This window comes from Chiloscyllium plagiosum, unplaced genomic scaffold (assembly GCF_037043375.1).
Source record: "Chiloscyllium plagiosum isolate Xiang-an unplaced genomic scaffold, Cpla_swu_hap1 HiC_scaffold_27, whole genome shotgun sequence".
NCBI lineage: Eukaryota > Metazoa > Chordata > Chondrichthyes > Orectolobiformes > Hemiscylliidae > Chiloscyllium > Chiloscyllium plagiosum.
In genome coordinates this window covers 44800662-44821598 of record NW_028270165.1, presented here as the reverse complement: position 1 = coordinate 44821598, position 20937 = coordinate 44800662, and the positions used below count along the sequence as shown (strand labels likewise).

Genomic DNA, 20937 nt, shown 5'->3' with positions numbered 1-20937 from the left:
GCAATGCCACACCTCCCCCTCTTTTACCCCCACCTCTGACCCTACTAAAACATTTAAACCCTGGAACCTGTAACAGCCAATCCTGTCCCTGTTCTACCCATGTCTCCGTAATAGCCACAACATCGAAATCCCAGATACCAATCCATGCTGCAAGTTCACCTACTTTATTTCATATACTTCTTGCATTGAAGGAGACACACTTCAAGCCACTTTCCTGTTTACAGGCACCCTCCTTTGAGATTGATGCCATGTTCCTAACCTCCCTACACTCCAGGTCCTGCACCCTAAAGCTACAGTCTAGGTTCCCATGCCCCTGTAGAATTAGTTTAAACCCCCCTGAAGAGCACTAGCAAACCTTCCCCCAAGGATACTGGTGCCCCTCAGGTTCAGGTGTAGACCATCCTGTTTATAGAGGTCCCACCTTCCCCAGAAAGAACCCCAGTTATCCAGATACCGGAATCCCTCCCTCCTGCACCATCCCTGTAGCCACGCATTTAACTGTTCTCTCTCCTTATTCCTCGACTCTCTATCACGTGGCACGGGTAACAAACCAGAGACAACAACTCTGTTTGTTCTAACTCTGAGCTTCCAACCTAGCTCCCTGAAAGCCTGCCTAACATCCTCAACCCTCTTCCTACCTATGTCGTTTGTGCCAATGTGGACCACGACTTCAGGCTGCTCCCCCTCCCCCTTAAGGATCCGGAAAACACGATCAGAGACGTCACGTACCCTTGCACCTGGGAGGCAACATACCAAACGTGAGTCTCTCTCGCCCCCACAGAACCGCCTATCTGTGCCCCGAACTATTGCTCTGCTCTTCTCCACCCTTTCCTTCTGAGCAACGGGGACAGGCTCCATGCCAGAGGCCTGAACCCCATTGCTTACCCCTGGTAAGTCGTCCCCCCCACAAGTATCCAAAATGGTATACTTGTTCTTGAGGGTAACGGCCGCAGGGGTCCCTGCACTGGCTGCTTCTTCCCAGTCCCCCTCACTGTCATCCATCTGTTTGCAATCTTTGGAGTTACTACTTCCCTAAAGCTCCGATCTATGACCCCCTCTGCCTCCCGAATGATCCTAAGTTCATCCAACTCCAGTTCCCTAACATGGTCTTGGAGGAGCTGGAGATGGGTGCACTTCCTGCAAGAGTAATCAGCAGGGATGACCATGGCATCCCTCACCTCAAACATGTTGCAAGAGGAACATTGCACTGCCTTCACTGCCATCCCTCTAAAAGTAACCTTTTAAAAACAAACTAGGTCCAAGAATAGAACAAGCAAAATGCAGCACTTACCTACTTACCACAACGGTTCTTATTATTAGGTTAGGCACCTCTGCAGTGCCTCGGGTTCCTCTCCTGCGTGCTTTTATAGGGAAAGAAACCTACCCAGGTAAGCTTACGCTACACCAACTTCCAGATCCGCTTCGCGCTTTTTAAAAAAAAAACTTTCAAATTTAAACAGTTAAACAAACGTCACCGAGCCTTCAAGCAGCCCCTGCCAAACAGCCCTTACCTGCTCCGCTGACACTTCTATAAGAGGTGTTGGCTGGAACCAGACACTTCAGCGGGCAGTGTTCATTACTCATGTGTATTCTCTCCCCCACCCGCCTTAAACTAATCACCTGGGTTGTGAGTCGATTGTGCTGGCATTCTGGTGGCCCCAGGCAGTGTCTGTATCTGCTCTGCTGTTTCTCTCCATATTATGATCCAGCGGCCATCTTGTGTGTCAAGTTGGCCAACTGATGGCTCAGTAGCCATCTTGTGTTTCTGTGTGCCTAGTAACACCCTGCCCTTCCCCACCTCTCCGCCACGCCCACTCTCTCTTCCCCACTCAATCTCTCTATCAACCCCACTCATTCTCTCTCTCTACCCCCACCCTCTGACTGCCATTTTCTCTCTCTCTCTGTCCCCCATCCTTTTGGTCTCTATTCTCCCCAGCCCCCACCACACCCGTCCTTTCTCAAGCCTCGAACCATCTTTGACCGCTGTATCAAGCCCTTCAAAGAACAGAGAGAGAGAGAGATAATGGATAGTAATGACTCTACCTGGGAGTTGGGAGGGGTGATAAATGGCTGATCTTCAAAATTGAGAATACCTAAAATGATTTTTGCAAGGTTTGTAGCTCAGGTTGGAGGTTTAGGGTGGAGGTTTGCTCGCTGGGCTGTAGGTTTGATATCCAGACGTTTCATCACCTGGCTAGGTAACATCATCAGTGGCGAACTCCAAGTGAAGCGAAGCTGTGTCTCCTGCTTTCTATTTATATCTTTCACCTGGATGGGGTTCCTGGGGTATGTGGTGATGTCATTTCCTGTTCATTTTCTGAGGGGTTGATAGATGGCATGTAGATCAATGTGTTTGTTTATGGTGTTGTGCTTGGAGTGCCAGGCCTCGTAGCCCTACACATGGATGAAAAAAAACATCATTTCGACTGGGACAACACATCTATCCTGGGGCAGGCTAAGCAAAGACTTGCCAGAGAATTCCTAGAGGCCTGGCACTCCAACCTCAACGCCATAAACAAACACATAGACTGAGATACCATCTATCAGCCTCTCAGAAAACGAACAGGAAATGACATCACCACAAACCCCAGGAACCCCATCCAGGAGAAAGATATAAATATAAAGCAGGAGACAACAGCTTTGCTTCACTTGGCGTCGCCACTGAAGATGTTACCTAGCCAGGTGATGAAACGTCTGGATATCAAACCTACACCCTAAACCTAAAATGATATCTTCAGAAACATCGTTAAAGCCAGAAAGCGTGTTCAAGTTTTTTAAAAGAGCTGCTGAAATCTGTCTGATTCTTTCACTGAAATAAACGCAGTCAGGCCACCGCTCAGGACAGGCTGGAAGGGGTGAATGGGCGAAAATGAGCACTGCAGATGCAGGAGATTAGAGTCAAGATTAGAGTGGTGCTGGAAAAGCACAGCCGGTCAAGCAGCATTCGAGGCTTTTGCCTGAAACATCGATTTTCCTGCTCCTTGGATGCTGCCTGACCTGCTGTGATTTCCAACACCACTCTGATCTTGACTGTAAGGGGTGAATGGCCTAGTCCTAGTCTTGTGAAGTTGGTTCCAACTATCTAGAAATAGCGTCACAGAGCACAGAAACATACCCTTCGGTCTATGCCGACCAGATATCCTAAATTAATCTAGTGACCCATTTGCCAGCATTTGGCCCCTTATCCCTCTGAATCTGTCCTATTCATATCCCCATCCAGATGCATTTTAAATATTATCATTGTACTGGCCTCCACCACTTCCTCTGGCTGATCCCCACCAGCATTCTGTGCAAAAAGGTTGCCCCTCAGAAATCTTTCCCCTCTCACCCTAAACCCATGCCCTCCAGTTCTGGACTCGCGCAACGTGGGGAAAAGACATACAAAAGTTGAGCAGCCAGACAGAATGCAAAAACAATACAATGTCGAATCACAGGGAAAAACAAATTGTAGCTCGACCCCTTTTTTGTCGTATTGGCATTCGGACTCTTAAAATCTGACAGGAACACCAGCATCCCTAGTGAGCATACTGCATGTTTCCCGGTGTCAGTAACGCAGTGCACATGCCCACCGGTGTCAGCTAAACACTGGGCATGCTCATCGCTTTCCGCAAAAAATGGCGCGCGACCTTCCTTTGATGGTCCAATAGGGAACCGTGGAGGACCAAAACAAAACTGGTCCTCCTGCCAATCAGAGCCACCCCATTGTCTGAATGCGGAAGTTGGACCATGAATTTCTGAAGCTGCTACTCCTGCTCCTCTCTTTCTGAATCAACATTGAGCTTCACCCAGACTGCAAATTCTTTCCTCTGTCTAAGATCTGTGAGTACAGCACTCTCTTTTCTCGCCCCCTTTGCCATTTCTATTTCTTTCCGGAGTTCAATTGTTGACTTACAGCAACTGAAAGGAAAGGGATTGAACCCAGGGAGGGGACGGACTATGGAAAAGTGATCGAGGTCTGTGTCTCAATTGGCAAAATAGACAGACAGGAGGCTGGAAGGACACAGCAAATCAGGCAGCATCACGAGGTGTAGAAGTCGATATTTCGGGTGTAACCCTTCTTCAGGACTGGGGATGGGTGCCAGGACCGGGGGCTAAAGTGGGGATAGGTGAAGAATCAGTCATTAATCATTGGGTGGAAGAAATCAGGTTGGTGGCAGGAAGGAATGGTAGTGAGGGGCATGGGGCTGAGAAGGGAGTCGGGTGATGGAAAGGGAGGTTATTTGAAATTGGAGAACTCGATGTTGGGTCCTGCAGGCTGTAGTCTGCCCGGGCGGACGATGGGGTGTTGTTCCCTAATTTGCGGTTTGGTTCGTTGTGGCAATAGAGGAAGGCTATGATGTTCTTGTCAGAAAGGGAGTGGGAAGGGGAATTAAAATCGATGGTGACTGGGAGGTCTGGTCAGCCTCTGCGGACCCAGCTGTGATGCTCGCCAATCCGTTCCCCAAGTTTATGCTCAGACTCCCGGAAGTCGAGAAGACCACAATTTACAAACACGTGGCAAATGCAGTATCTCAATGTGAAGTTATAGTCTTTGCTATGAAACAAAAAAGCAGGAAGGAGATGTATTGTTTAAATGGTGATACTTTGGGATGTGGAGAAAGTGAGAACTGCAGATGTTGGAGATGAGAGTCAAAGTGTGGTGCTGAAAAAGGTGGTAAGTCAGGCAGCATCTGAGGACCAGGAGAGTCGACATTTCGGTCCCGAGCACTTCATCAGGAATGATGTGTGGATGGACAAAGGGTCTGATTCGGTTCTATATAACTCTAATCATCTTCAGTGAGAGCAGAAGTGTGATTGTGAAGGCTGGAGTTTCAGAGCAGCTTTCAAAGATGCTTTGCCCTTAATGTGGATGGACAAAGGGTCTGTTTCTGTGCTGTATGACTCTAATCATCTTCGGTGAGAGCAGAAGTGTTTCTGAGGACTTTTCAAAGATGTTTTGCCCTTAATGGGAGTAGAAGGTACAATGAAATCTTGCATTTGTGAGACAGCAACTGAGTGAGTGAGTAAATCCGAGGTTTTGGTGCAAAGTGGGAATTCATTGCACTGTGAGGATGAAACTCTACTTATTGAGTCATTTCTGCTGGTGAATGAAACCAGGCTCAAGATTAGGAGGAGTAAATTTAGGACAGAGATGAGGAGGAACTGCTTTTCCTGGAGTGTAGTGTATCTATGGAATTCTCTGCCCCAGGAAGCAGTAGAGGCACCTTCATTAAGTATATTCAAGACACAATTGGATGGGTTTTTGCAATGGTAGGGGAATTAAGGGTAGTTGGGACAATGCAGGGAGGAGGATCTCAGATGGTGAATAGATTAGCCATGATCTTAATTGGATTTTTCAACAAGAGGAAGGCATGAAAATGGTTTCAAGACCAGTTTAGAACAGTTACAGAGCCAGAGAGCACAAACAGACCCTTCAATCCAACTAGACCATGCTGACTGTGTTCACAAACTAAACTAGTCCCACCTGCCCCATTCTCCCCGTAACCTTTGATCCCCTTGATACTCAAGAACCTGTCTGTCTCAGTTTTAAATATCCTCAGTGACCTGGCCTGCACAGCCTTCTGTGGAAATAGATTCCACAGATTCACCGCTCTCTGGCTGAAGAAGTTTCTCCGTTCTAAAAGGTCTTCCCTGTACTCTAAGGCTGTGCCCTCTGGCCCAAGTCTGTCCTACCAATGGAAACATCTTCGCAATGTCCACTCTGTCCGGGCTTTGAAGATTATGTATGTTTCAATTAGACGCCCCCCCTCCCCCCGGGTGTGGGCCTGTTAATCAGCATGAACCAGACCCTTCAGGATGAGGTACAGTAGGGATTAGGGTCAGCAAAGTGAGAATGGAGGGAGTGTGTGTGGGATGGAGATTTTCAGCTTCTAGGGAATGAGAGAGAAAAGTGAGTTCGCTATAAATTAGAATTGATCGGATGGGCCAAAGAGTGGTAAATGGAATTTAATTTGGAGAAATGAGAGTTGTTGCATTTTGGTCAAGTAATCCAGGCAGGACTGACACAGTTAGGGGGAATGTTGCAGAACAAAGAGTCCTTGGAGTGCAGGTTCCATAGTTCTCAGGTAGACAGGATAGCCTTTGTTGGTCAGAGCATTGAGTAGATGAGTTGGGAGGTCATGTTGTGGCTGTCCAGGATGTTGGTTAAGCCACTTTTGGAATACTGCAGTTAGTTCTGGTCTCCCTGCTGTAGGAAAGATGTTATGAAACTTTGAAAGGGGTCAGAAAAGAATAGGCCAGGGGCATTTTCCATGGAGAATCCGAGGCTGAGGGGTAAACTTATAGACCTTTGTAAGGGCCATGGATAGAGGGGAAACCCTAAGGTCTTTTCCCCAGGGTAGGGCAGTCCAAAACTAGAAGGCATATGTTTGAGGTGAGAGTGGAATGATTTAAGAGATTGGAGGGGCAACCACTTCAGAGGGTGGTGCATGTATGGAACGAACTGCCAGAGGAAGTGGTAGAGGCTGGCACAATTACAACATTTAAAAGGCATGTGGATGTCTGTCTGTTCTCAGCTCTGCTGGATGTCTGTTGAAGCTCTGAACCCCCCCTTCTACACCTTCTGGATTAAACAAACATTCAGTCAATCAAGCCTCAATCCACAATCTCCCAGCCAGTCAACAATCCAGGCACAGTGTAGTCACAGCAGGGAATCAGCTGCCCTGAGTGCGGGAAGGCCTTTACCCAGGCCTCTGCCCTGCTGAGGCACCGGTGGGTCCACACGGGGGAGAGGCCCTTCAGCTGCCCCGAGTGCAGAAAGACATTCCGCGAATCCTCCAACCTGTTGAGGCACCAACGGGTCCACACAGGGGAAGAGGCCCTTCAGCTGCCCAGAGTGCGGGTAGGCCTTTACCCAGGCTTCCTTCTTGCTGATCCACCAGTGGGTCCACACGGGGGAAGAGGCCGTTCCCCTACACAGTGTGGGGGTAGGCCTTTTTCCAGGCCTCTGCCCTGCTGAGGCACCGTGAGTCCACGTAGGGGAGAGGCCTTCAACTGCTCCTCCCACCTGCGGAGCCACCAGCGGGATCATGTGGCATTGCAGGGGATTGAAAGAATGACGGCCGAGTGCCTTTATTAACTGGACTATCAACCCAGTTCCAGTGGCTCCCGAGTTCGATTCCCACCGTGACAGATGGTGGAATTCGAATTTGGTCAGAAATCTGGAGTTCAGAATCTAACGGTGAAACCATTGTCGGTGGGGTGGGGGTGGAAGAAAACCCCCATCTGATTCACTCAGTTCTTTTTTAGGGAAGACTTGAGCAGTTATTAGAGCAGTCGTCCCAGCTGCATCCTTTACCCGGTCTGGCCTACACGTGACTCCAGCCCCACAACAGTCTGGTGGACTCTACGCTGCTCATCCAACTTGATTGGAATACAGGTTGAAATTGCTGAGTGAGGCAATACTTCCTCTAGGTTAAGGCTGTACCAAGGATGCAGTTACAAAGGGACGACTCAGTGGTGACCAATAATGAAGAAAGTGAGGGGTTGCACTTTGACCTTGAGCGATTTTTTAAAAATTGCTACTTTTTCTATGCCTTTCTGCTGGGAGATTCTGAAGCTGTAACAAAGTTGGGTCACAATAAAGATTACCTGAACTTCACACTGAGCTCAGACTCTCACTGAGAGCTTTAAACTGCAACAGGTTTTTGTTTTAAAACTGCTCATTTTACATGTGAAAGTGAGAACTGCTGATGCTGGAGATCAGATTCAAGATTAGAGTGGTGCTAGCAAAGCACTGCAGGTCAGGCAGCATGCGAGGACCAGGGACATTGACATTTCGGGCAAAAGCCCTTCCTCAGGTTTTTGCCAGAAACGTTGATGTTCCTGCTCCTCAGATGCTGCCTGACCTGCTGTGCTCATTTCTGACAGTCTCCTGTACTATGTTTCCAACGTTGTGTATCGGTTGCAGCAGTGAATGAGTAGCCAGCATTGTTAGAAATTGTAAAATTTTCAGGAGTGCAATGTCATCAGCATTGTAGTTTCCTGGCAGCACTGAGAAGTGTGTGCTTGGTTCACTAGACATGATGTGGAGGTGCTGGTATTGGACTGGGGTGGATAAAGTTAAAACTCAACACCAGGTTATCGTCCAACTGGCTTATTTGGAAGCACGAGCTTCTTCATTGGGTGTTTGTGGAACAGAATCATAAGACACAACCACCTGATGAAAGAGCAGTGCTCCAAATGCTAGTGCTTACAAATGAGCCTGTTAGAGTATCACCTGGTATTGTGTGAAATTTAACTTCGCACACCCCAGTCCAACACCGGCATCTCCAAATCAGGTACATAGTTCTTTGAAAGTTGCATCATTGGGAGACAGGGTAGTGAAAGAGGCCAGTCAGGAGCCCTGGAGGACCGGAAGGTGACTGGTCCTCCTGCCAATCAGAGCCTTCCTATTGTCTGAATGCAGACGTTGGAACATGAGCTTCGGAAGCTGCTGCTGCTCTCTCTGAATGAAGATTGAGTTTGCTCCAGACTGTAACCTCCTTATTCTGTCAACCATCTGAGTGTATGGTACTCTCTTCACAACTCCTTTTCCATGTTTTTCATTCTAGGCTTCAATTTACGACTTGCAGCAACCGAAAGGAAAGGGAATGAATTCACGGAGCGGACAGAATCAGGAAAAGTTTGTTTATAAACAGAGTGTTTCACGTGTGGAGTGAATGTAAAGAGGAAGTGGTGGATGCACATTCAGATGCAACGTTTAAAAGACATTTGGATAAGTATATGAAGAGGCACGGTGCGGACGGATATGGGCCAAACACTGGCAAGTGGCACCAGTTTAGTTTGAGAACATAGACAGCATGGAATAGTTGGACTGAAGGGTCCGTTTCTGTGCTGTCTCACGTAACTGTTCTGTCGTGGTCTTAAAACCATTTTCTTGCCTTCCACCTTCAACGTGGATACTGTACCTGCATCCAACACATAAACCATTCAAAATAAAAAAAAACCTCTTGCGCACAAAGAAATCCACACTTTATTGTTCAAAAATCAGATGAACTCAGCCTTGAATATATTCAATGACCCCCTAACTGCAGGAAGACATCCCCACTTCTAATCTCAGTTCAGCTTGCTAATATACCACTTGCCTTGCTGCACCTGTCTGACAACTGGCATTGACTGATGTAGAAGGATGCTGCTAATCAAAGCACTGATCACACGGTGGTCTGGTGTCAGCTCAGATTTCAGGCCCTGATTTCTGTCCTGTGTTGATCCTCCTGTTCCCACAGACTAAGATGTCGGTCTGTTCTCAACTTTGCTGGATTTCTGTTAAAGCTTTGACCCCGCATTTTATAACTTCTGGAACGATAAAATATTCAATCAAGACCCAACCCACAATCTCCCAGCCTGTCAACCATCCTGATACAAGGTGCAGTCATAGCAGGGAATCAAACAAGAAAAAATGAAACAAAAATCATAAATAGGCGCACGTGCTTAATGTTTGTTCATGAGGAAGTAAACCAGGAATAGGGGTCTCCCAGGAATCTTACAGTGCCCTACTTGAGGAATTCTGTCACCCTTACATCTATTAGTACCCAGCTATGAATTACAACAACATTTACACCAACAGGAATAAAGCATCTGTTATCAAATAGACAGAGATATACAGCACGGACATAGACTTTTTCTCTATCTCATGCACACATGAGATAGATCATCCATGGGGGGAGTTTGTCTTTGTAGCATGATGTTTGCAAATACATTCTACTTTGCTCAAAGACTGCACAGTCTGCAGGCAGTCAATACATGTAATATATTGTAAATTCCACTTTGAAAATAGATAATGGGCCCACTACCTTTTGGATGTGAGCATACGTGGTATAGTAAGTAAGTTTGCTGATGACACCAAAATTGGAGGTGTAGTGGACAACGAAGGAGGTTACCTCAGATTACAATGGGATCTTGATCAGATGGGCCAATGGACTGAGAAGTGGCAAGTGGAATCTAATTTAGGTAAATGTGAGGTGCTGCATTTTGGGAAAGCAAATCTTAGAAGGACTTGTACACTTAATGGTAAAGTCCGAGGGAGTGTTGCTGAACAAAAAGACCTTAGAGTGCAGGTTCACAGCTCTATGAAAGTGGAGTCGCAGGTCAATAGGATAGTGCAGATGGCATTTAGTATGCTTTCCTTTATTGGTCAGAGTATTGAGTACAGGAGTTGGGAGGTCATGTTACAGCTGTACAGTTGGAATATTGCATGCAATTCTGGTTTCCTTTCTATCAGAAAGCCCTATGCAATGTTTGTTTTTGTTTAGTGGGCGGCACGGTGGCACAGTGGTTAGCACTGCTGCCTCACAGCTCCAGAGACCTGGGTTCAATTCCCGCCTCAGGCGACTGACTGTGTGGAGTTTGCACGTTCTCCCCGTGTCTGCGTGGGTTTCCTCCGGGTGCTCCGGTTTCCTCCCACAGTCCAAAGATGTGCAGGTCAGGTGAATTGGCCATGCTAAATTGCCCGTAGTGTTAGGTAAAGGGTAAACGTAGGGGGTATGGGTGGGTTGCGCTTCGGCGGGGCGGTGTGGACTTGTTGGACCGAAGGGTCTGTTTCCACATTGTAAGTAATCTTATTAATGATTGCTGCAACCTATTCTAAAATATGAAAGACTTAACAATCCAGGTTTGTTCAATATATCAGTTCAGTGGCAGGGCACTGTAATGTTTTCCTATCAATTCTGTGCCATATGATCTTATTGTCCACAATCACCTGATGAAGAAGCAGTGCTCCGAAGCTCGTGTTTCCAAATAAACTGTCGGACTTAGCCTGGTGTTGTGAGATTTTTAACTTTGTCCAGGTTCAGATAGTGCCCAGGGATGTGCAGGTTAGGTGCATTAGTCAGGGGTAAATGTTGAGCAATAGGGGAATTGTGTGGGTGGGTTACCTTTCGGAGGATCGGTGTGTAGTCTTTGGGCCAGTTGGCCTGCTCCCACACTGTGGGGAGTCTCTGAAGGGGAAGGGATTTTTGTAAACTGTGCAAGGCAAAGCAGGCATAGTGTGGGGGCCTGCTGTTGGCCTTGCCCCGCCCTTTGCTCCTCTCCCCTGTTGTGGAGTTGTCTAAAAAACAGCTACTCTTTCTCTGCCCTTTTTGCTGGGGGAGGGGTGGGGGATCTGAAGCTGTAACCATGTTGGGACACAAAATAAAAGGTAACCAGAACATACTGCTGGGCTCAGGCTCTCATCGAAAGCTCCAAGCGGTTTTTGTTTTAAAGCTGCTCATTTCTTGCAGCCTTCTGCACTAAGTTTCCAATGTTGTGTATTAGATGGAGCAGTGAATGAGTAGCTGGTTTCGTTAGATACTATAAATTTTTCAGGAGTGCATCGTTTCATCGGCAGTTTACTGGCAGCACTGGGAAGTATGGGCTGTGTTCACTAGAAACGAGGTGGAGGTGCTGCTGTTGGACTAGGTTGGACACGGTTTAAAAATCACAACACCAGGTTATAGTCCAACAGATTTATTTGGAAGCACCAGCTTTCGGAGTGCTGTTCCTTCATCGGGTAACTGTGGAGCAGGATCATAAGACACAGAGTTAAGAACACAAGATCAGTGTCATGCAACTGTTGATATATTGACAAACGTAGATTGCTGTTAAATCTTTCATCTTTTAGAATGGGTTGCAGGTTTTAGTTCATTAATGTGTACATCGCAGTACTACTATTAAGTCATATTCTCAAGATCACTTAAGGTCTTTTTAAAAAACAGGTGACATCTCAGTCCAGACAATGCATGAAAGGTGTGAGAGTATCCCAATCTTAAATTGGACTGGTTCTATTTCCAAACTAGGAATTTATAAAATATTACATGGATTGACTACCTGCATATTGTGCGTTTTGTGCAAAATTGAATATATCTGCAAATATAATTCTGCAAATGCACCACATTGTTATATGTATGTGTGCAGCATGAGAGTGCGTGTAAGAGAGTATGTGTGCACATGCTTGGTAAAGTGAGTGTGATGGAGGAGAAGCCTGTGAAAGGGTGTGTGTGTTGGGGGGGCGTGTATGTGTGTATGTCTGAGAGAGAACATGTGTATAGATAAAAGGTGAGGGGTTGCATTTTGCCAAAATAAGGAAGGGCAGGGCTTGTACAGAGGGATATGGTGGGGGGGCGGGGGGGGGTTCAGATATATACTTCTTTGAAAGTTGCATCACTGGTTGGAAGGAAGCTTCAGAAGGCATTCAGCACACTTACCTTAATTGTTCACACCATTGAATAAAGGAGCTGGGACATAATGTTGAAGTTGTACAGGATGTTGGTGAAGCCACTTGTAGAGTACTGAGAACGCTTCTGGTGGCCCTGTAATAGGAAGAATTCTATTAGAAAGGGTTCAGTAAAGATTTACCAGGATGTTGCCAGGACTGGAGGGTTTGAGTTGTAAGGAGAGGCTGAGACACTCTTCACTGGAGCACAGGAGGTTGAGGGGTGACCTCATTTGAGATTTATAAAATCATGAGGGTTATAGGGAAGATGAACATCAAACACAGCGAGCAGCGTGCGTGGTTATGTCGAGTGACAGGGGAAGAAATTGTGGCATTTGGACACTTTAAATCCATCAGGAACAGCATCTCCATACAGCACACTGCACATGTCAGGTGAGGTGCCAGAAGACTGGAGGTTGGCTAACGTGGTGCCACTGTTTAAGAAGGGTGGTAAGGACAATCCAGGGAACTATAGACCAGTGAGCCTGACATCGGTGGCGGGCACGTTGTTGGAGGGAGTCCTGAGGGACAGGTGGTACATGTGTTTGGAAAGGCAAGGACTGATTAGGGATAGTCAACATGGCTTTTTGTGTGGGAACTCATGTCTCAAATTTGGAGTTTTTTGAGGAAGTAAAGAGGATTGAGGAGGGCAGAGCGGTAGATGTGATCCATATAGACTTCAGTCAGGCTTTCGACAAGGTTCCCCATGGGAGACTGATTAGCAAGATTAGATCTCATGGAATACAGGGAGAACTAGCCATTTGGATACAGAACTGGCTGAAAGGTAGAAGACAGAGGGTGGTGATGGAGGGTTGTTTTTCAGACTGGAGGCCTGTGACCAGTGGAGTGCCAGAAGGATCGGTGCTGGGCCCTCTACATTTTGTCATTTACATTAATGATTTGGATGCGAGCATAAGAGGTACAGTTGGTAAGTTTGCAGATGATACCAAAATTGGAGGTGCAGTGGACAGTGAAGAGGGTTACCTCAGATTACAACAGGATCTTGACCAGATTGGCCAATGGGCTGAGAAGTGGCAGATGGAGTTTAATTCAGATAAATGTGAAGTGCTGCATTTTGGGAAAGCAAATCTTAGCAGGACTTATACACTTAATGGTAAGGTCCTAGGGAGTGTTGCTGAACGAAGACACCTCAGAGTGCAGGTTCATATCTCCTTGAAACTGGCGTCGCAGATAGATAGAACTGTAAAGGTGGTGTTTGGTATGCTTTCCTTGATTGGTCAGAGTATTGAGTACAGAAGTTGGGAGGTCATGTGGCGGTTGTACAGGACATTGGTTAGGCCACTGTTGCAATATTGTGTGCAATTCTGGTCTCCTTCCTATTGGAAAGATTTTGTGAAACTTGAAAGAATTCAGAAAAGATTCACAAGGATGTTGCCAGGGTTGGAGGATTTGAGGTATAGGGAGAGGCTAAACAGGTTGGGGCTATTTTCCCTGGAGCGTCGGAAGCTGAGGTCTACAAAGGGGCATGGATAGGATAGATAGACAAAGTCTTTTCCCTGGGGTGGGGGAGTCCAGAAGTCAAGGGTATAGGTTTAGGGTGAGAGGGGAAAGATATAAAAGAGACCTACTGGGAAACTTTTTCACACAGAAAGTGGTACGTGTATGGAATGAGCTGCCAGAGGAAGTGGTGGAGGCTGGTACAATTGTAACATTTAAGAGGCATTTGGATGGGTACATGAATAGGAAGGGTTTGGAGGGATATGGGCCAAATGCTGGCAGGTGGGACTAGATTGGGATGGGATATCTGGTCGGCATGGACAGGTTGGACCAAAGGGTCTGTTTCCATGCTGGTTCAACAAAAGCCATTCATGCTCTTCGCTTGAGGGCCCAGCACCGATCCTTCTGGCACTCCACTGGTCACAGGCCTCCAGTCTGAAAAACAACCCTCCATCACCACCCTCTGTCTTCTACCTTTCAGCCAGTTCTCCCTGTATTCCATGAGATCTAATCTTGCTAATCAGTCTCCCATGGGGAACCTTGTCGAAAGCCTTACTGAAGTCTATATGCATCACATCTACCGCTCTGCCCTCCTCAATCCTCTTTACTTGCAAAAATGGCGCAAATCCTTCTTCAAATGGACCAATGAGAAGCCAATTGTTGACTTGCAGCAACTGAAGAAAGTGAGTGAATCCAGGGAGGGGACAAAGTCGGGAAACGTTGGTCCAGGTCTGTATCTCAATTGGCAAACACATGGCAAATGCAGTCCCACAGTGTGAAGTTATAGCCTCAGTTACGAACAAATAACTGCTGAAAGGAGGTGCGTTGTTGAAATGGTGACATATTGGGATGTGGAGAAAGTGAGGACTGCAGATGCTGGAGATGACAGTTGAAAAGTGTGGCACTGGAAAAGCACAGATCAGACAGCATCCGAGAAGCAGGAGAATCAACGTTTCAGGCATGAGCCCTTCCTCAGGAATGATGTGTGAATGTAAAAAGTGGCCTCAGCGTCCTTCCACACCAGTCACTGCCAGTTGTCAGACAGGTGCAGCAAGCAATCAGCAAGGCAAGTGGTATATTAGCAAGAGGAAATGAGTTCAGAAGTCTCTGCAGTTAGGGGGTCATTGAATATATTCAAGGCTGAGTTCGTCTGATTTTAGAACAAGAAAGAAGTGGATGTTTCTGGGGGAAGGCAAGTAAAATGATTTTAAGACCAGTACAGAACAGTTAAAGGGTCATACAGCACAGAAACAGACCCTTCAGCCCAACTAGTCCATGCTGACTATATTCACAAACTAAACTAGTCCCACCTGCCTGTGTTTGGACCATATCCCCCTGAACCTTTCCTATTCATGTACTTAACCAAATGTCTTTTAAATGTTGTTACACAACCAGCATCCACTATTTCCTCTGGACATTTATTCCACACACAAACCACTCTGTTTACAAAAAAGGTGCTCCTCATCTCTTATTAAAATCTTTCTCCTCTCACCTTAATTTGCGGCCTAATCTTGAAATGACACATGCCGTTCACCTTATCTATGCCCCTCATGGTTTTGGAAACCTCTATAAAGAGAACAAAGAACCCTACAGCACAGGAACAGGCCCTTCAGCCCTCCAAGGCTATGCTGATCGAGATTCTCTATCTAAACCTGCCGCCTACTTTCTGAGGATCTGTATCCCTTTGCTCCCTGCCGATTCATGTATCTGTCTAGATACATCTTAAATGACGCTATCGATCCCAGCCCTACTGCCTCCACTGCATGAGGCACCCACCACCCTCTGTGTAAAGAACTTTCCATGTAGATCTCCCTCAAACTTTTCCCCTCTCACTTTGAACTCGTGACTCCTATAATTAAGTCTTCCCCTATGGGGGAAAAAAAATTCTTCCTATCCACCCCTGTCTACATGCCTCATGGTTTTATAGGCCTCAATCAAGACCCCTCCTCAACCTCCTTATTTCCAATGAAAATACTCCTAATCTACTCAACTTCTCCTCATAGTTAGCGCTCTCCATAACAGGCAACATCCTGGTGAACCTCCTCTGCACCTTCTCCAAAGCATCCACATCCTTTGGGAAATCTGGCGACCGGAATTGTGCAGCAGTATTCCAAATGTGGCCGAACCAAAATCTTATATAACTTTAACATGACCTGCCAGCTCTTGTACTCAATACTCCGTCCGATGATGGAAAGCATGTTGTATGCTGCCTTAACCACTCTACTGACAGGCATTGCCATCTTCAGAGAACAATAGATCTGAACACCCAGATCTCTCTGTACATCAATTTCCCCCAGGACCTTCCCATTTAATGTATAGTTTGCTCTCGAATTGCACCTTCCAAAATGCATCACCTCGCATTTGTCTGGATTAAACTCCATTTCTCTTCCCAACTCTCCAATCTATATTCTGCAGTATCATCTGACAGTCCCCTTCACTATCTGATATTCCATCAATCTGAATGTCATCTGCAAACTTGCTAATGAGGCACCCGACACCTTCACCTTTCAACCTCCTGTGCTCCAGTGAAAAAAGTCCCAGCCTCACCTTCAATCGGTGTGAATTCTGCCTGGGTCCCAATGTCGAGTCAGCCTGACATTTTGGATAGAAAAGCTCTGCATTTAAATTATGTTCTTGAGAAAGTTACTGAAAACAGGTTCTGGGATTAACATACCAAAGAACAGAACCCCATTCTAAAAGATGGAAGATTTAATCTAAATTGTTTAATGTATCACATCTCCATGACACTGGACTCCTTTGGCTATAAATTCTGTGATCATGATCTTATTCTCCACAACCACCTGATAAAAGAGCAGAACTCCAAAAGCTAGTGCTTTCATGTTATGGCAGTAGCGGGAGGTGTGGGCTGTATTCACGAGAAACAATGAAGCAGTTGGATACCACACATTTGAGGGGGAAGGGTGTATTACATGACCTCCCAACTCCTATACTGAATGCTCTGAGCAATGAAGGAAAGCAAACCAAACGCCTTCTTCACTATTCTATCCACCTGAAACTCAAGGAACTATGAACCTGCACTCCAAGGTCTCTTTATTTTGCAACATTCCCCTAACTGCATCAGTCCTGCCTGGATTGCTTGACCAAAATGCAAACCTCAGACTTCTCTAAATTAAACTCCAACTGACACTCCTCGGCTCATCAGCCGATCCCAAAACTTCTAATTTATACTGAACTCTCTTTCCTCTATTATTCCCTAGAAGCGGAAAATCTCCATCCCACACTCTCTCCGTCCGTTTTCACTTTGTTGAAAGTGGAAGAATGGGATTGAGAAACTGATCAGCGATGATTGAATGGAATGAGCAGACCTGGTGGTCTAATTTCTGCTCCTATGTCTTGTGGTCTCTTGCTGTCCTGGACACCGTGAGAGAGAATTGGGACCAGCATTGAACCGATCATGACTGGATATGGATCTACCTGCATCTAGGTGGATGGGCTGGGACTTTTTCACTGGAGCATAGGAGGTGGAGATGTGACCTTATCAAGGTTTATAAAATCATGAGGGGAGAGATGAGGTGAATGACAGGTGTCCTTCCCCGAGGCTGGGGGTTTCAAGATGAGGGAGCAAATTTTGAATGAGAGAGGACAAAGAGATTTTAAAAAGACTTAAAGGGCACAATTTTTTTTAATATACTGAGAGTGGTTCACGTGTGGACTGAATGTCCAGAGGAAGTGGTGTTTGCAGGTACAGTTACAAGGTTTAAAAGACATTTTGATAATTACATGATTAGGAAATGTTCAGAAGGGTATGGACCAAAACACTGGCATGTGGGACTGGTTTAGCTGGTGAACATAGTCAGCATGGACTAGTTGGACTGAAGGGTCTGTTTCTGTGCTGTATGGTTCTGTAACTCGGTTCTGCACTTGTCTCAAGACCATTTTCTTGCCTTCCCCATAAACATCCACATAAAAATCAGATGAACTCAGCCTTGAATATATTCAATGACCTGAAAATGTGTTGCTGGAACAGCGCAGCAGGTCAGGCAGCATCCTGGGAACAGGAGAATCGACGTTTCGGGCATAAGCTCTTCTTTAGGAATCAAACGTCGATTCTCCTGTTCCCTGGATGCTGCCTGACCTGCTGCGCTGTTCCAGCAACATATTTTCAGCTCCGATCTCCAGCATCGGCAGACCTCACTTTCTCCTCGTATATTCAATGACCCCCGAACTGCAGGAAGACATCCCCGCTTCTGAACTCAATTCCTCTTGCTAATACACCACTTGCCTTGCTCATTGTCTGCTGCACCTGTCTGACAACTGGCACAGATGGACACTGATGCCCCTCTGAACATCCACGCATCATTCTTGATGAAGGGCTTGCGCCCAAAACCTTGACTGTCCTACTGCTCGGATGCTGCTTGACCTACTGTGCTTTTCCAGCACCACACTTTTTGACTCTAATCTCCAGCATCTCCAGTCCTCACTTTCTTCACATCCCAATATATCACCATTTAAACAATATACCTTTCTACTTTTTTTCACAGCAAAGGCTGTAACTTTACATTGGGGTACTGTATTTGCCAATTGTGGCCTTCTCTACGTCGGGGAGCCTGAGCGTAAACTTGCCGAGCATCGCAGCCAGGTCTGCAGAGGCCGATCGGACCTCCCAGTCACCACCCATTTTCATTCCCCTTCCCACTCCCTTTCTGACATGACCATTTTTGGCCCCATCCATTGCCACACAAACCAAAGTGCAAATTGGAGGAACAACACCTCATCTTCCACCTGAGCAGTCCACAGCCCTAAGGACTCAACAGTGAGTTCTCCAATTTCAAATAACCTCCCTTCCCATCCCAAACTCCCTTCTGAGCCCCTGCCCCTCCACCTCCCTGCCACCAACTAGGTTCCTTCCTCGCATTCACCAACCAGGTCGTACCCTCTACCTATCTACACCTATCCCCACTTCATCACCCTGCCCTCAGCATACCCTTGTTCTGCAGCTCTCCCTATACTCACCCGCAGTCCTGAACAAGGGTTACACCCGAAACGTCGACTTCTCCACCTCCTGATACTGCCTGGCTTGCTGCATTCTGCCAGACTCCTGCCTGTCTGTTTTGCCAATTTAGACACAGACATGGACTAACTTTTCCAGAGTCTATCCCCTCGCTGGATTCATTCCCATTCCTTTCAGTTGATCCAAGTCAACAATTGAACCCCAGAATGAAACGTAAATGGAAAAGGGGGTGAGAAAAGAGAGTGCTGTACTCACAGATGATGGACAGAGGAAGGAAGTTGCAGTCTGAGGTGAAGCTCAATCTTCATTCAGTGTGAGAGGAGGAGCAGGACCTTAAGAAGCTCATGGTCCACCTTCCGTATTCAGACAATAGGGGAGCTCCAATTGGCATAAGGACAAGTCTCCTTCTGGTCCTCCAGTGCTCCTTATTTGTCCATCAAAAGTAGGTCTCGCCCCTTTTCTGCCGACAGCGAGGAACATGCCCAATGTTTTGGTGACACCGGCAAACATGTGCCCTGCTTGTTGACACTGAGGAGTGTACACAATATGCTCTGTAGCAATGCTGATGTTATTGACAGATTTTAAGTGTCCATATGCCTCAGAGAACAAAAAGGGTTAGAGCCATAATTTGTTTTACACCATGTGTCTCGATATTTTATTGCTTTTGCATTTGTCTGGCTGCTCAATGTTTTTGTCTTTTCCTCAGTGTTGGGGTGAAGTTCACAACTAGAGGGCATAGGTTTAGGGTGAGAGCAGAAAGATATAAAAGGTACCTAAGGGGCAACGTTTCCGTGCAGAGGGTGGTGCATGTATGGAATGAACTGCCAGAGGAAGTAGTGGAAGCCGGTATAATTACAGCATTTAAAAGGCATCTGGATGGGTATATGAATAGGAAGGGCTTAGAGGGATATGAGCCAAGTGCTGACAAATGTGACTAGATTAATTTAGGATATTTGGCTAGCATGGACAGGTTAGACCAAATGGGTCTGTTTCCGTGCTGTACATCTCTATGACTAAATAATAAAAAGTATATTTTCCAAGTATCAAACTATACCCAGTTAAAAATCACACAACACCAGGTTATAGTCCAACAGGTTTAATTGGAAGCACACTAGCTTTCGGAGCGATGCTACTTCATCAGCTGATTAAACCTGTTGGACTATAACCTGCTGTTGTGTGAGTTTTAACTTTGTACATCCCTGTCCAACACTGGCATCTCCAAATCATAACTATACCCATATTAACAAGGTTTAGTACACCACACACTTGACCAACCATTCTCAATAGATCCTGCCCCTTCAATGCCTGAGGAACATATACATGCTGGTGCATAATCTCCTTCACTAGTATTTACACACTACCCTCAGCAATTGCACAAGTAACAGCAAAGGGCAAACAGCACAAGGATTAAACAAACAGTGAGGGGGAAACAACACAAGGATTAAACACACAGTGAGGGGGAAACATCACAAGGATTAAACAAAGTGAGGGGTAAACAGCACAGGCGCAAGTAAAAGCAGATGGAAAGTGAGTGTAAAATGTCACTATGACAGGACAGGCCCCACATTCCTTCCCCTCCATCCCCCCACAACCTGCCTCACCTTTCACCTCCCGGGCCCAGTACCTTCCAGGTGGCCCCATAGTTGACACAGGGGCCGCCCCACGACCAGTAGAACTCCACCACCCAGGCGGCCGACGAGTTCCCAAGCAGGCCTTTAACCCCATCCGCCTCCAGAATGCTCACCGGCTCCTGCCTGCTGTATAGCCGGCCGGTGTGGCCGTGACACAGCAGCTGCGCCAGGAAGGCGGCGGTGCCCAGTGACGGGTGTCTGCCCCGGGCCGCACGGCGCCATTTTCCTAACGGCCGCCCTCCCGCCGCTTCCCTGCTCGAGCGACTTCTCCTCCCAACCGCCTTCGCCCCCGCGTGACGTCTGCACGGGGGGATGGGCGGGGCCGGGGGAGCCTCACCGTCACCAAGCAACAGCCACCTCGCGCTACAACTGCTCATTCACAAAAACAAACTCTCCTGTCTCGCTCTGCAGCTGCAGGGGGGACACTGCCACGTTTCCAGGAGCCCTGTCTACATTGGGAAAGCTCACGGCTCAATTTAAACAGATATTCCGACATCTAACGGAACGGCGTCATATCTAAAGGGGGCAATCTGCATTTTAAAGGGACATGGACTTTTTAACGGGCTACTTCTGCAAATAAAGAGGTTTAAATTGACGAGATTACATTTCAAAGGGATGTGGGCACATTCAAAGGGATATCTTAATATGTAAAGTGACGCAGTTATATCTAAATGAATCTACATTTC

The 20937-nt window shown here is 46.7% G+C and overlaps 1 protein-coding gene and 1 long non-coding RNA gene across 2 annotated transcripts in view; one reads left to right on the top strand and one right to left on the bottom strand.

Annotated features, from left to right (window-relative positions):
- Positions 1-20937, top strand: part of LOC148143843 (uncharacterized) — a 99115-nt gene that overhangs the window by 15050 nt on the left and 63128 nt on the right. The gene's annotated exons all lie outside the window — the stretch shown is intronic.
- LOC148143846 (uncharacterized) lies at positions 8957-20340 on the bottom strand. Its single transcript, XR_015751329.1, has 3 exons — positions 20222-20340; positions 12183-12287; positions 8957-9297 (listed from the first exon to the last, which is right to left on the bottom strand). It is a non-coding gene; the product is annotated as an uncharacterized LOC148143846 (long non-coding RNA).